This window comes from Pongo pygmaeus, chromosome 13 (assembly GCF_028885625.2).
Source record: "Pongo pygmaeus isolate AG05252 chromosome 13, NHGRI_mPonPyg2-v2.0_pri, whole genome shotgun sequence".
NCBI classification, from domain to species: Eukaryota; Metazoa; Chordata; class Mammalia; order Primates; family Hominidae; genus Pongo; species Pongo pygmaeus.
In genome coordinates this window covers 28,780,976-28,798,280 of record NC_072386.2, presented here as the reverse complement: position 1 = coordinate 28,798,280, position 17,305 = coordinate 28,780,976, and the positions used below count along the sequence as shown (strand labels likewise).

Below are 17,305 nucleotides of genomic sequence, written 5' to 3'. Positions count from 1 at the left end.
TTTCATAATGAAGCCACAAATGCAAGTTATCATACTTCAGAAAAAAATTTCCCTTTGATTGTGTAATATTGTTTTCATAAAAAAGGCTTGCTTATTTATAAGGCTACTGCAAGCAAAACTGTTCCTGATAAAACTTCAGAAATAATAGCAATTTTTTCAGAAACACTTTTATTCAAATTGAAGTTAATAAAGAAAAAAAATTTTCTCTTATGAATTGATGGACATAATACAAATAAACATTTTGGTGGATATTTATCTGCAGGTACAAACAATATTAAATGATTAAGCAAAATATGAATGATTCTATAAAAGATGTTGGCTATTCTGCCTATATTCTACATAATGCTGCTAAAACAGTAGTTGATGCTGACATGGTTTGAAAACATCCCCCAAAGTTCATGTTTTTGAAACTTAATCCCCAATGCAGCAGTATCAAAAGGTTTGAATAACTTTAAAAGGTTATTAGGTCCTGAAGATTCTTCCCTATTGAATGGATTAACATCATTATCAATCACATATTGGTGAGGGATCATGGAAGTGGGCTCTTGATAGAAAGGATGGATTTGGCCAGATTTCAATTCTTTCTAGAACACCCATGTGCCTTCCACCAGGGGATGCTCCTTGCCAGATTCCATTGCCATGCTGTTGGACTTCCCAGCCTCCAGAACCATGAGTCAGATACGTTTCTATTATTTACATAACTTACCCCATTTTTGGTATTTTGTTGCAGGAGCAAAAAACAGATTTAGACACATGCCCTTCTCATTCACACTGAAGTAATTTTGATAAACTTTTTTCTTACTTTAGCATTTATACTGTTCACACTGAGCAATTAAAATATTTTTGTTATTTTGTTTACATTCAGTATTGTTCAATTCTTTCACATTCAAAAACCTGTTGGCTCTCTTTAACAAATGTACTTGAGAGCATCTCTTTTTATTTGAAGCACTAAAATCACACTTTAATTCTAAACAAAAATGCCCCCCAAATTCTGGTTAACACTTTGTATAATCCATTGAGAAAAACCTAATTATTTCATGTTCATAGTTCATAGTTCACAATATCTCTTTAGCACATTAAAAGAAGAACAGTGTTATTGAAGTACTCTTGCTTAAAATAACTTATTGAATGTAGTAAAGAATTGACCAAAAAAAATTATCCCTGTGTCAAAATTATAATTATTAACTATTAATTATAAACAGGAAAAGAAATTCCAAATTGAAATGGATAATTATTAAGGCTCCTGTGATGACTAATTCTTAATAATAGATTTTATCACTTGAATAATTCAATTTTTTACATGGTTGTTATTAAATAATCACTAGCTTGAGAACATGTGGAGTCATCATTTACAGTGTTGAAGAGAGATCAGAAAGAAAATTAAAACTCATGAGAATGCTATTATTTTGTCACTAAGTTTAACATGTTTTTTCATTAATGAATGCTTAATGGACAAAATAACTAAATAAGGCTGATGTGACTACTGTACAGCTGTGTTGCAATGTAAATGTAATATAGACTGTGACTGCAAGAGATTTTAAAACAAATTTTGTAAATCATGGAACTGTTAAAAAGAGGCGAGTCATCACAGAAGTATAATCAAGGAAAGAGATACATAATTTAGATACTCATAATTTGTTTCAAATAAATGACAATAGTGTTTTTTATTATTTGTATATCCCAGACAACATTTTTAAAATCTCAGTGTACGTATTCATAGGTAATTGGAAATCATTCTATTTTAACTGGGCATCTTGTATTCTGTTTGCTAAATCTGACAACCCTAAGGAGCATGACCAATTTGGAAACATTTTAATGTTGTTTCTTGGATTGGGGCTCCTTAGACTGAGGGTATGATATAATTCAAATCCCAGGACTGCTGAGAGGAGAGCTATGGATACCAATTATTAGGGAAGATTATTAATTCAGACAGTCCCTAACTTACAATGGTTCAACTCAGGATTTTTTGAAGTTATAATGGTGGGAAAGCTATGGGCATTCAGTAGAAACCATACTTCAGTACAGTATTAAGTAAATTATATAAGATATTCAACACTTTATAAAATAGGTCTTGTATAGGATGATTTTGCCCAACTGCAGACTAATGTAAGTGTTCTGGGCATGTTTAAGCTATCCTAGGCTAAGGTATGATGTCCACAAGTTAGCTGTATTAAATGCATTTTTTACTTACAATATTTTCAGTTTAGGATGAGTTGATCAGGAATTAACCTCGTCGTAAGTTGAGAAGCATTGATATTAAGAATACTAAGTTCTTCCCACCAAGTTCCAACAGAGATAGGCTGTTCTTATTTTTGTTGTTGGTTCACTTGGTAAGAATTTCCCCTTCAAGATTGTCATTGTTGAGCATCTGATTTAACATATTTGGGGAATCATCTCAGTTGTGGCTCTCCCACTAGTCGAGTTCAAACCCTGTTCCACAGTGGCACTAATGGCCAGTGAAGCTTCAAGTTTCTAGGTTGAGCATACCTCCTGGTCAGCCCTGGCTTCTGCGTGGGCTTTTCCACCTGTACTTTAATTTTGTTTTTTTGTGTGTGCATTTCAGAATATCTGTGTTAAACTACAGCAGTAGAAACATGATAAAGTCTGTTTTAGAAAATGGATTTAGAATCAAGTTTATTTACGAATTTTAAAATTCAGCCACTGTGGAACATACCTGCGGGAGTTTCTTGTAATTTAATTTTTTTATAGTAAGACATGCTTATTATTTTAGGAATAAAACAAGTTCTATAAGTCTCATTAAAAAAGAGCAACCTTATCCACACATTCTTCTACAACATGCCCTGCCTCCCAGTGGTAACCACTTTGCACTTTTAATTATTTCATTTCTCACTGGGTTTCACATTTTTTAATGTGTTATCAATTTTTATAGTTTATTAATTTTAGGCACTGAATTTGACCTCTTACTATAAATGATGAGAACTTGGCCTTTACAGCCTCCCCCATTTTCATGCAACCATCCTTTTAAAATAATCATATCATAATATTGAGTAATGTTTAGAATTTGCATTATCATGAATGTATATGTATAGTTTACTGTTATGCTAAATAATATTGTCATATTTCTCAATATTTTCTGTTTCTCATAAGCAAGTGTATTTAGTCTTCCCAAATATATCTGTCTTTCCAATAGCCAAGTGCTGCTCTGTCTGTTCTGTGTTTGGAATTCAGGATTAGAAAATTCTAGAAATAAGGATTCAAGGAAAGAAGTCAATTTCAGCTCTTATAGAAGGATAACTTGGGTTTCTCAAATGTGAGTAGGGCCGTGGAGAGAGGTTGACCCTGGCACTGGTCATCTGCCCTAGTCCTAGACCCCTTGTTCCTACTCAGAGGAGCTATTTAAAAAAACATTTTTCGTAATAATTTCTTAAGAAAAAAACTACACAAAATGCCATAAGCCATTCAGGGGCTTTTCAAAGTGACAAACAATAGAGATCCCAACGCAAGACCTAGTTGAACATAACTTTAACCTGTTTCTTCTCTAACTTGAAGTTTATATAGTTATAGAGAGATGGGATTCGTAAGGCTTCACACAGTTAGAAATCCCCCACTCAGTTTCCAGAAGAGTAAGAGAAAAGGAGCTTCATATTTTGCACAGTGGGAACTGAAAGTTTGAAGGTGGCTGGGCCATTGTGACGGGAAAAAACACTGACCTTGACTATGTTGGTGGGGATCCGCTGCTACTTGCCTCCAAGATCCCCTTCCCCTTCTGATGGAGGCTGGCAAGTTCTGCTGTGCTAACTCAGCATTAATGAAATTCTGAAGCAATACTGCAGGTACCATTCCTACGCCCTCATAATCAGCTAGAGGAGAAAGGCATACAAAACTTCAGCTCTGTATTTTGTGAAGAGGAGAGCGGACAGAGAGATTGTTGCTGCTCCTCTTCACCTTCCTAGCCACAGAGAGAATTGTTTATTGCTCAATGGTCCCATTCAAAGTCACTAGCCTTCCCATTGTCTCTCAGCTCTGGAGAATCTCAGGTAGGCTGGTGTGAGTGGTAAAGGTGTGTGACTATGTACAGGGTGACGTTGGCTACCTGACTGTAGGACACCCTGGGCTTAGTATGCGATGGGTATGATAAAGCAGAATCCTTTGGTCTCCTCCTGACATGACTCCTCATGGCAGGAGGAGTCCAAAGAACAGAGCAAAGGTCATAGCAAAACTGAGAAGGGGAGGAATAGATGCCACATAGGCCAGGAGAGGGAATCTTAGCACAAAAACTGAAAGCACTCAGGTTACTCACCTGGCCACTGCAGTAGGTACTGGCTTCATAGCTACATACAACACAAGTGGACAGGGCCACATTTCCCCTTCCCTAACCCTAACAGATTCTAGCTCTGAAGGGCATAAAGGACAAGAACATTTTTGTGAAAACAGTGGCCGTTCTGCACTTTTGAAAATGTTGAAAGTGTCCTGTGGACAACGAGTTGGATGAAGAATTGCTGTAGTGGGCACTGGGCTGGCCATGCATCCATGGACCAGGGATATCTAACAAAAGGAAAATAACTTCTCTGAGGTCACATAGCAAGCCATACCTGGCTCTCAGTTCTTTATCTCCAGATACAAATCCGGAGGAAAGAATCATATAAGGATTTGAACACACGGGCTAGAAAGTGACTTGTCCAAAATAAACTAAGGACATAGTTCAGTAAGGCAGCCCATTCCCCCTCTGTTTCTAGCATAGTGTTTCCTCCTACATAACCTCCTACCTATGTGGAAAAGTTAATATGGTCCAAAGGAAAGAAAAACTCTTTAGCTGAAAAATGATTGGAGAATGAAGTGCTATTTTACTAAAATTTTTCGAGGCTTTGTCCTCAGCCAGGGTCAAAAGATTTGAAAAATTCCCAGGGGCATCATTCACACATTTTGCAGACTTGTTATCCAGTAGGTGCTAATGGTGTAAAATGGGGGAAAAGGGAAATGGGGTTCCTGGAATTATAAGACATGAAGTCCTATACCATAAGTCTAATATCAGCACAACCAAAATGTATAAGTGCGCTGGGAGCCTGGGGATGGTGGGAGCATAAGGATACCAGGAATCAGCAGCTGGAGTCACAAATATCTCTTTAATGGGTTCAGGTTAAAAAAGAAAAAAAAAAAAAACAAAAAAACATGGCGGTGTTGGCATGGAGAATTGAACCAGAATCCAAGATTTAAGAGGGAGTCAAGGCTAGCATTTGGTGTTCTTCTCTTTGAGGTCTTTCATTTAGAAATTTTATAGTTCCTTAAATCCTGAGCTAAAATTGGGCTGTAGTTACAAGGACAGGTACAGATATTACTAGCCAGGCCATGCAGCATTTCAAGAACTTGTGGCAACTGCCTCCTATCCCCATCCTTGGGACTCAAGGCCAGTTCCTTCCTTCTGCTGGAAAGCCTGAGACATAGTGCACTCCTGTGCAAGCTGAGATGTCATGCCAGTGCTTCAAAGTAAGAGGCAGTTTGGGCTGCCAATGAGTCTTAACTATGCAAGGCTGGTTCAACATACGCAAATCAATAAACGTAATCCAGCATATAAACAGAACCAAAGACAAAAACCACATGATTATCTCAATAGATGCAGAAAAGGCCTTTGACAAAATTCAACAAACCTTCATGCTAAAAACTCTCAATAAATTAGGTATTGATGGGATGTATCTAAAAATAATAAGAGCTATCTATGACAAACCCACAGCCAATATCATACTGAATGGACAAAAACTGGAAGCATTCCCTTTGAAAACTGGCACAAGACAGGGATGCCCTCTCTCACCACTCCTATTCAACATAGTGTTGGAAGTTCTGGCCCGGGCAATCAGGCAGGAAAAGGAAATAAATGGCATTCAATTAGGAAAAGAGGAAGTCAAGTTGTCCCTGTTTGCAGATGACACGATTGTATATCTAGAAAACCCCATCGTCTCAGCCCAAAATCTCCTTAAGCTGATAAGCAACTTCAGCAAAGTCTCAAGATACAAAATTAATGTGCAAAAATCACAAGCATTCTTATACACCAATAACAGACAAACAGAGAGCCAAATCATGAGTGAATTCCCATTCACAACTGCTTCAAAGAGAATAAAATACTCTTTCGAATACTCTTAGGAATCCAAATACTCTTAGGAATCCAACTTACAAGGGATGTGAAGGACCTCTTCAAGGAGAACTACAAACCACTGCTCAACGAAATAAAAGAGGATACAAACAAACGGAAGAACATTCCATGCTCATGGGTAGGAAGAATCAATATCGTGAAAATGGCCATACTGCCCAAAGTAATTTATAGATTCAATGCCATCCCCATCAAGCTACCAATGACTTTCTTCACAGAATTGGAAAAAACTACTTTAAAGTTCATATGGAACCAAAAAAGAGCCCGCATTGCCAAGTCAATCCTAAGCCAAAAGAACAAAGCTGGAGGCATCACGCTACCTGACTTCAAACTATACTACAAGGCTACAGTAACCAAAACAGCATGGAACTGGAGACCAAAACAGAGATATAGACCAATGGAACAGAACAGAGCCCTCTGAAATAATGCTGCATATCTACAACTATCTGATCTTTGACAAACCTGACAAAAACAAGCAATGGGGAAAGGAATCCCTATTTAATAAATGGTGCTGGGAAAACTGGCTAGCCATATGTAGAAAGCTGAAACCGGATCCCTTCCTTACACCTTATACAAAAATTAACTCAAGATGGATTAAAGACTTAAATGTTAGACCTAAAACCATAAAAATCCTAGAAGAAAACCTAGACAATACCATTCAGGACATAGGCATGGACAAGGACTTCATGTCGAAAACACCAAAAGCAATGGCAACAAAAGCCAAAATTGACAAATGGGATCTAATTAAACTAAAGAGCTTCTGCACAGCAAAAGAAACTACCATCAGAGTGAACAGGCAACCTACAGAATGGGAGAACATTTTTGCAACTTATTCATCTGACAAAGGGCTAATATCCAGAATCTACAATGAACTCAAACAAATTTACAAGAAAAAAACAAACAACCCCATCAAAAAGTGGGTGAAGGACATGAACAGACACTTCTCAAAAGAAGACATTTATGCAGCCAAAACACACGTGAAAAAATGCTCATCATCACTGGCCATCAGAGAAATGCAAATCAAAACCGCAGTGAGATACCATCTCATACCAGTTAGAATGGCGATCATTAAAAAGTCAGGAAATAAGAGGTGCTGGAGAGGATGTGGAGAAATAGGAACACTTTTACACTGTTGGTGGGACTGTAAACTAGTTCAACCATTGTGGAAGTCGGTGTGGCGATTCCTCAGGGATCTAGAACTAGAAATACCATTTGACCCAGCCATCCCATTACTGGGTATACACCCAAAGGATTATAAATCAGGGTGCTATAAAGATACATGCACACGTATGTTTATTGTGGCACTATTCACGATAGCAAAGACTTGGAACCAACCCAAATGTCCAACAATGATAGACTGGGTTAAGAAAATGTGGCACATATACACCATGGAATACTATGAAGCCATAAAAAAGGATGAGTTCATGTCCTTTGTAGGGACAAGGATGAAGCTGGAAACCATCATTCTCAGCAAACTATTGCAAGGACAAAAAAACAAACACTGCATGTTCTCACTCATATATGGGAATTGAACAATGAGAACGCATGGACACAGGAAGGGGAACATCACACACCGGGGCCTGTTGTGGGGTTGGGGGAAGCGGGAGGGATAGCATTAGGAGATATATCTAATGCTAAACGATGAGTTAATGGGTGCAGCACACCAACATGGCACATGTATACATATGTAACAAACCTGCACGTTGTGCACATGTACCCTAAAACTTAAAGTATAATAAAAAAATATATATAATTCACTTATTGGGAGATTCCTGTTCTGCTTACTTGCAGTCTGCTTGACAATCTATATTTGTAGCAGAATAAAAAAATAACAAGCTATTTATGACTGTCTCCCACTTCCAGAGGAGAAGCAGAGGAGACTAGATCCCCAGAGAAATGAAAAGGTATTTCTGCCCTCCTGTCTTCCAGAAAGTTCTGGTCTTCTGTACTCAGAGATTGTTAATGACTTGTTTTCCCAAACCCCAAGTAAAAGTGTTAGGCACCTTTTATGCAACGCTTCTTGTGTGGGAGGGCAATTTAGATGGGTATTTTAGAGAAGGAAGATGTGATGGTTGGGAACGCGGCACTGCTAGGTTGAAAGGTGAAAGAGATGCCTAAGGGTGACAGGGACTTGAGAAAGTAATGCAGCAAAAGATTCCAAAGTGGCAAGGTCCTTGTGGAAATCTTGAATTAAGTAAGACTCCTGTTTGGTAAGCTTATTTGATGCCTGGAGACTTCACCCTCCAATACTACTGTCTTGGAAACTCTAGCTATAGCTGTCAGTGCCCACACTTGGCATAAAGGCTGTGGAGACAACTGCCTTTAATGGACCATAAGGGCTTCACAATGAGCTTCCCGGCAGCAATCACAATGGGCAGAAGCCAGAAGCTCCATCTAAGGTATTTTTTGGATATTATATGCTATACTAAAGAAGAAGGTCTCCATTTATGACAGATATTGATCTCTTCCCATAGTCATGGTGTGACTTACGGTTAAAATTAATTTAGGAAAATGGAGTAATGGGATATTTTTTGTTCCTAGTGTTGTGGAACAAAATCATGCTGTTACATTTATTGTTTCATTTAAGCTTCATAAACCCTTTAAAGTAGACATTGTTTCCTTTCACAAAGAAGAAAATGGAATATTAAAAAGGTAGTATGTATTTAGTGAAACACATAAAAGAAGGAAGCTGGGTTGGTGAACCTCCTCAGATTTTAAAAAAGCCTGCGGATATAACTGACAGAAAAGGCAATCTAACTAACTTAAATAACTGATCTTTGTAACCGCAAAATCTGGGAGTAGGGATGGCTTCAAACCCCAGTGTTGATTCAGAGACTCAAGTAATGTCCTAAGGATTCAAGTTATCCCCAGTTTTTGGCTCTCTGTCTTCTGTACTGAGTTTGTTTTCAAGCTTTGTGTGGTAGCGAGATGGCTGCCAACAAGTTCAGAGCTCTATTTTCTCATGTTGAAGCACAGCTGAACTAATGGTGCCTCTCTCAGCAAGGCATCTACGTACTCTTATTGAGCCTTATTGGCTCCAATTAGATCACATCTCCATGGTTGAACCAATCAATCCCTGTGGCCAAAGGTATGGGTGTTATTTTTAGTCAGGCCTGAGTCACAGACCAACCCCTGGAGTAAGGATATGGGGAAAACACATCTCCACATGCACATGGTAAAAAGACTGAGAAACATAGCTTGTTTTTTTCAATAGGGTACACTTTCCAAAAAGATGAAGGAATACTGGATTTCAAAATAAAAACAGTAACAAAGCAGATATCTTCTGTAGCCCTCTTTCATTGTCCCCAATCCCATCTATTGGCTCTCTGCCACGTGTAACATGCCATTTGAGCCAATGGAACTATGCTCCATTACAATGAAAACTGTATCTTCCACTTACATTATCTTCTCAGCCATATTGTGTGAAATTTGGCTCACTTAGAGGAATGGGGATGCATTATATTAACAACTACTAATTACATTTCTTGCTTTAGGTGTGAACTCTGTTTCTCCTATTAGACTTCAGCGAATCAAGAATTCAGCAAATCAAGAAGTCAGTTGATTCCAAGGCTATATTGTGCAATGATTAGATGCTCTTATATTTCCTAGCGAAAAATAGGAATGATAATAAAGCTATCATTCATTAAGCACCTAATATTTGCTGGCTCTGAAATGTTCCATACACATAATTACTAATCAGAAACATTCCATACACATAATTACTAATCCTCACAGCAGCCTGAAAGGGAGGATACTATTATCCCTATTTACTAAATGAGGATACTCTAGTTATGTGTAGTAGATAATTTTTGAGGTTCTTTCCTAGGTCATGATGAACTGTTGATCACCCACTCTTACTCACTTCCAGTGATCCTTTCCTGCCTTCCATATGTTTTGTAAAGTAGAGCAAATTGGTCTGTAGAAAGAAGAATGAAACAGATGTACCACAGTAGTCTAGTGTCTTTTAAGTTCCCCATAAAAGGTCTGACTATTGCTATTAGGTTGCATAAAATACTCCTAACATATTTAAAACTTCTCTGCAAGCCAAGCCCCAAAGAAAATGTTTGTATTTTAATAAAAAATTAAAATAAACTTGCTCAAGATCATTTCACCAGAAAGTACTGGGGTCAAGATTTAAAACCAATTCTCTCTGATACCAAAGGCAGGGTTGAACCACTGCAACGTGCTTTCACTTCCAGGTGCTGCAACTTGAATTCCCAAAATTGACATATTTAATTTCAAAGAACATTACACCAGTTTTTAGTCAAATGATAAAGTTAACCAGCTGCTATCATAGCTGTCAAATTTCTAGGAAGCAGCTTAAATTGTAGGAGAATATGAATCATCATGGATATCCTATTTAAATGTCAATTAGCATGGCTTCTCTTAACAATGAACTCCTTACTTTCACTATTAAAAAAAACATAGGTAATAAAATCAACATGCTGGATTTTTCAAAATAAAAAAACACAAAAGTACCCGTGTTACAATATTACAGTGATGATACCTATAGTTAGAAGTGAAATGGCGTTCGTGGGTGTTATAAAAGAGCAAAATCAATTTCATAGTCTAAACTACATATTACTTAAAAGGAGCACATATTGAAAAGACATTTAAGGTTCTCTCTACATAGAAAATCAGTTTTTCTTCTGTGTTCTTTGCTAAGTAATGAGCTATTTATAATTAGCCAACTCATATTTAACGTAATTTTCTAAAGTATACAGCTTAGATTTTATTTTGCCAAAATTATCATGGTTCATGGTTCATTGCCTTCAAAATTATCAATGTGGTTCATTGCCTTCAAATCTTCACATTTGTTTTAGAGATTCTTTCTTGCTTTAATCCTCCACTAAGTCAAACTGCTTGCAAATACACTTTACAGTAAATCTGTACTAAGGGGATGCCTAGTTGTACTTTTCATTGCGCTTGCACTTGCCTTCTTCTGGAGCTGGTATTTTAAAGTAATAGCTACACATTCTTAGTTGTTTGTTAAAGTGAAGTCTTGTTTACAACATATAGAACAGCGTATATAAGGCGCACTATTTCACAATTGTGTAATTACAGCAGCCAAGGCTTAAGTTAATGAGTTTCCTAAATAGCTTTAGAAGAGAGATCGCAATATGAAAAGCTTAGCGTGGAAAACATAGGGATTATCTAGTCCATCAGAGCTCCATCTCAACTATTCTAGAAAGATAGCTTTATATCCTATTTCAAAAACTGTCCAAGAAATAGATTCCAAGTTAAAATCTGTATGAAAGAATAATCCCCAAGACTGTTCTATTACTGATTTTTCATGTGTGAAATGGCACTGGAGATGTGGTTTATAAATTTGAAATGATGTTTGAACCAGTTATTTTCTTTAAAACGTAAGATTTCATTTGAAGAGGCCCTATTAAGTAATTCTATGAGTAAATTCACAGTCATTACCTGACAATCTGCTTAACTCCATCATGATCAGGATGGATATTCATGAGCATAAATAGTCAATATTGGCTCTAGGAAATCAATTACTCCACTGTTATCCATCAACAATCCTCTTGAGCTCAGGCTTCATATCTATCACTTAAAATAGGTGAGAAAAAGCCCCTTTCAATGATATAAAAATGGCACATAATCATGTGAAGTTTAGTGGATGCCACCCAATATTAGATGTGGGAATTGTGAGACAGAAATACATAATATCATCTTAAATGTAGTTTCATTTGTTTGTTTGTTTGTTTAGTGTATGTTGAGCTCAACTTTTTCCATCTAGTACCTATCTTTCACTCATTCCATTTCTGCATTATCTGGACAGGTTTTCTAAACAAATGACTTTATTAAGATGATACCTCCCCCCAATCATTGAAAGTGTTTCTGACACAAAGATGCCCTTTGCAGCCTGGAAATTCTACTAATTTTCAAAATACAATTAATTTCTCAAGGTTTAAACAATGAGTTTTAGTCTATAGTCTTATACTTGATAGTGTCTGTAGCAGTTATACTATTATACCAATAGTGAGTGTACAAAAATTACTTGTGGTCATAATACATAAAATGAACAGGATTTTTCTTCATGGAAACAAGTAATACCTAATGTAATAGAAAAAGATATAATATATGATTTACTACCACAATTCCACCTATAAACTACATTACAATGGCCCAAAGACTGAGGCAGAAACTAGAAAAGCAGGATCACAGCAGGGGAAACCTTAGAGTTGTATTGTCACATTGCCTGGGCATCTGTTTTCATGTTTGTACAAATTCTGGCAACCAGATAATAATAGCTGATGATGACAAGTAGATATTTGACCAATTAAACATAAAGATACTAGCTAAAATGGGATACTTTTGCATAAAGGTAAAACACATTGCTTTTTTAAAAACAGAATTTGTTTATCTTTTTGTGTATCATTTTGCACAAATGCACACTGTGAATACATGTAAAACTAAAATTCTGCATTGAATACACATCACAAAGAAACAGAAAAGTTAACGGAACTTTTTACTGTAACTTGGTAAGGTCCTAACGATAGCATATACTTGAGAGGGAAGGATATTATAACTATTTTTTTGAACACTGAAATTTGAAATTTGCGATTTTCCTTTTTTCATACCTAATATATGATACAGAGGTACATATTAAAATACTGAGGTAGAGTTTCTGCACAGTAGAAGAGGATTTGCCAGAAATTTTCTTGGCCACAGGGTTCCAGTTATCACAATCAAGTGACTTAGTCTATTCAATAAAACTGACTCTAAACATATTTGACCTGATTTTGAAAGTTGTTTCTTTTTTTATAACTGTAAATAAAATAAATGTTCACTTTTTACCAAATCTTAGGCTAGTGTTTCAGTTGGATGCTTCTTAACAAATATATTGGCTTTTTTCTCTAGTGATATCATAAGAAAAATCAATTCTTAGTAAAGTATATTCTATAATAGACGCATGAAACAGCCAACGATGGCTTTTATCTAATTGCTATATAGATTGTTTTAAATTTTCTTTGTAGGCTTTAGTGCTGGATGGTAAACAAGAGAATCCAACTGTATTTTGTAGTACATTTAAGACCTAGCTTGTAAAGTCATTGCAAAAATTTTATTTATTCTCAACAATATATGATATCAATGCCTTTAGTATAAAACTGTAGCATTTTCTTTGATGAATACATAATATACATCATTATCTTTATAAATATATGTACAGTCTCATAGTATAGTTCAAATGACCCATTAATTACAACTTTGAAACAAAGCAAGTTCTGCTCTTTTCAGGACAGCTGGATTGATAAAGGGGACTGAGCATGCCTGTCTTATCCAGGCACCCAGTAAACAAGCCAGGCTCCAGTGCGAGTCCCCTGTGTTCCATGGCTGTACATCTCATGTTTATATGCTTTAAAAAAGACAAATACGTCTACCTATACTGACAAGATGCAAAGGTATCTATCAATTCTTTATAATTAGTAACTGAAAGCAATGATTCAATGATAAAACTATGAGAAAAATACAAAGATATTCTTCACGGGGTTGAAGTAGAGAGGTTGACATAAGATGAGTAATATTCCCTCCTCGAGGCATGAAAAGGTGTGCCTGGGGACAAATGTAATTTCTAAGCATGGGGTAAGGCATCTACAAGCTTTGGTCCATACAGCTTAATAGAGAAAAAGGCTGAAAAGTAAAAATATGGATCCTCAATTGCAGCAGTTTGCAAGTCCTCAAAATCAATTGCACTTCTTGGAATGGAGTTTGTTAACCAGAAATGCAATCAGAAGTGCCAAAGTGAAGAAAGAGCTATTAACAGAGAGGAACAGTCACTCAAAGATTACAGCTTAGTGATCTTAATGCAGTCATGAAATTGGACATGTGGGGGTCTCTGCAAAAGTCAAACCAAGAATTGGTCAAGGCCACAAACGGCTTGTATCTTAACAAAGCTAGACATCAAAAGCAACACTAGTAACAGTATTTTAAAAGTACAAAGGTCTTTTGGTCAAGTATTTTCATTGATATGAGATGCAGCTATTTATCAGAAGCTTTAAGTTTGAAACCACGTATCATAAGGACTTTTGCCTAAGCAATAAGATATTGTATATTCATAGAAGTACAGCTTCCATGAACTAGCTTGTTGGGGTTTTATAATTATAAAACTATTTTGTATGTATGTATGTATGTATGCATGTATGTATGTATGTATGTATATATGTATGTATTTATTTATTTATTTTGAGACAGAATCTCATTCCGTTGCCCAGGCTGGAGTGCAGGGACACAATCGCGGCTCACTGCAACCTCCGCCTCCTGGGTTCAAGTGATTCTCTGGCCTCAGCCTCCTGAGTAGCTGAGATTACAGGCGTGTGGCACCATGCCCAGCTAATTTTTGTATTTTTAGTACAGAAGGGGTTTCACCATGTTGCCCAGGCTGGTCTCGAACTCCAGGCCCTATGTGATCCACCCACCTCTGCCTTCCAAACTGCTGGGATTGCAGGTGTGAGCCACCATGCCCAGCCTATTTTGTATTTTTAATAGTCTCTCAGTTGTGAATGAATAACTAGGTAGCTTATAGATGCCTGTGATAACTAATAAATTCAGAACTTCTTTGAGAGTTATCACACTTAATTCCAAAGGAAACTTACCTAAAAGAAGCCTAAATAGGTAGTAAACATCCACAGAAACAAATACTAACAACATCAAAATGCAAGCAAAAGTTCTTATATACATCTCACACTCATTCATACTTTTGTTCTGAGAACTAAAATATCCTCCCAGTATTCTCAATTGAGAAAAATAAAGAACTCAGATGGAATTGTATATCAATAAAGGAGTGTATTCACTTTGGTAAAGAAGAATTTTTTCTCCATATCAAAAAAAAAGAAAGCCAAATAATAATCTGGCTTATTTTAAAAGAAGATTTCCAGACTCCAGGGAAAATAGCAGGTGGCCAGGAGCCTGCCAAATGAGCCTGCCAGGAACACAGCAGGGAGGCTGGGTGGGAGGGAGGACAGCTCATGTCCGCTTGCCAGTTCAGTGGTGGTGAGCAGCCCAGTGGCCAGCTGTGTGATGTGGATACAAGCCACTCCAATCCTCATCCACTTCCCAGATGGTGGAGTCTTTGGCTGCTCCACCTGTGGCCTCCAGCAATGCATAATTAAATTCCTGGCTATGCTATACTTCATTCAGGAAATATCCATTCTCTCTTTTAAAATCCAGGCTTTGAGGAATTCTACTTTGGTCTGTTTCCTCACAGTTGTGTAGATGATGGAGGTATAACAAAAGCAGCAATCTTGAAGCCCTCATACTAAAAGGATCAAGAACAAATTTAGTCCCCTATAACATCTTTTATAAGTAGGATCTTCCATTAAAGTTCATGGATAGCATGTCAAAAAGTTAAATGTTTTTCAACAACTTGTTGTCAGATATGTTGGTTTATGAATAGCTGTTGCTACTTCTGTTATATAGCAACTGCAAAGATAGCTTATTTAAAGTTACTGTAAGTTTTTAGTCTTTATTGGAAGAAGTGAAAACAGTCTCTGCAGCAAGACTCAAAAGTACCTTGGTTTTCTAGGCCTGCCAGGGATTTTTCTATGAGGCCCTAAACCATGGCCTCTGCCAACAACTCCTCCATCTCCCCATAGCTCTCAAGAAATAGAACTGCTCCATCCTGAAGGTAATTGAATATCTTACCTAAGTGATTTCCTCATTGTTTATTTACATTATGGAACATTTTTCTTGCAGAGTTAGAGTATAATCTGTATGTAATACTGAACAATATTATTGTAAGCTGTACAAAAACATACCCACAAATGAGTTCATTAAGTATTAGATATTGAAGTAAATGCTGTTTTAAATGGTTTCTACTGTGTAAAAATTGTTGGTGGCTTGTTAAATAGGTGTTTGAAAATGTTTAAATTGGGAAAAATTGGTTGGTGTTTTTGTATGAATGAGGAACAGCTTATTTTTTTTAATATTTAAAATAATGAAATATCCAACATGTTTTCAGGAGGAAATCAGATTTGGATAATAAAGAAAGTTTATTGTTTAACTACTTTTCTTTGCTGTAAAGAGACTTTAATAATGTCTTCCCATTTTACCTGACAGGCCACCATTAGATGGGTTTGTTGATTGTTTACTCAATTATTAGTCTAAAAAGCACTTGCTTTAATTCACTATAAAAATGTATACTCAACTGGACCATTAAAACAAGACTAAGTGATTTATAGAAATGCTTTTTCTATATTAAATAAAAATAATTTCAGCAATTAAGCACAAGATTAGCTCTGAGGTTCCTGTTAGGCAAGGGAACAAGAGAAACCATATGTGTTACATGGTATTTACTGTTTAGTGAATTGAAACATACCAGCATAGGGTTGGAACAAATGTATTTCCCAATACTGTACTCATTTATTTACAATAAATTAAATGAATACGAAATGCTTTTGAAAATGGGAAAACATTCTACAATAATAAAGTATCACTGGATTCTACTATAAAGAGCTACCACAATTCCACTCCACCATTGCTATTAAAAAAGATGATCATTCAGTGAGAATGATATTGGTGTACATTTTCCAAGAAAACTATGGAATGAAGAATCAGTTTATACTTAAAAGGTAATTAATTTCAGAAAAGCAGATTTATTCAAAACACATAACAATAATAATGGCTTAAAGGGATTTCTATTTGTTTGTTTCCCCAGTAATGAGGACAAAGTCAGCTATGAATGAGCTTATCTTTGACTCCACCATTACAACATGACAATATTGCATTTATGACACGTTATAGTTTGTATTGTTTCATTGTTATACGTTTATATCAATGAATACACAACATTCACTAAAGATACAATACTCTTTTCCTAGAAAAAAGAAGCAATGTGTTTATAGTACTGAAAATGTCATAAGCAGTATTATAATAAGCATCTGAGAATATCATCTCTTTGGTCACGTGGATGCCACTGAAGCTTGAGAATCTGTCTGTGAAGGCCAGTGTGAATTACTAAATTGAGTGATGTAAAGTGTTTCCTGAGAAATGAAATTTGTATTTTATTTAATATAAATCGAAGGTCAAAATGAGCTACAAAACAAGGAGCTGTCTGGAGTAGTTTTCAAAGAAAGCATTTTTAATAACTTAATAACAACCAGTAATTAGCATACTAGCTGTTTGTGGCTAAATACAGCCTTTTGAACTTCATAGAGGCACTAGAATAGCCTGTTCGCTTAACTAATTTAA

The 17,305-nt window shown here is 36.3% G+C and overlaps 1 non-coding gene across 3 annotated transcripts in view; it reads right to left on the bottom strand.

Annotated features, from left to right (window-relative positions):
* LOC129043990 (uncharacterized) overlaps positions 1-17,305 on the bottom strand; it is a 928,785-nt gene that overhangs the window by 276,778 nt on the left and 634,702 nt on the right. The window lies entirely within an intron of this gene.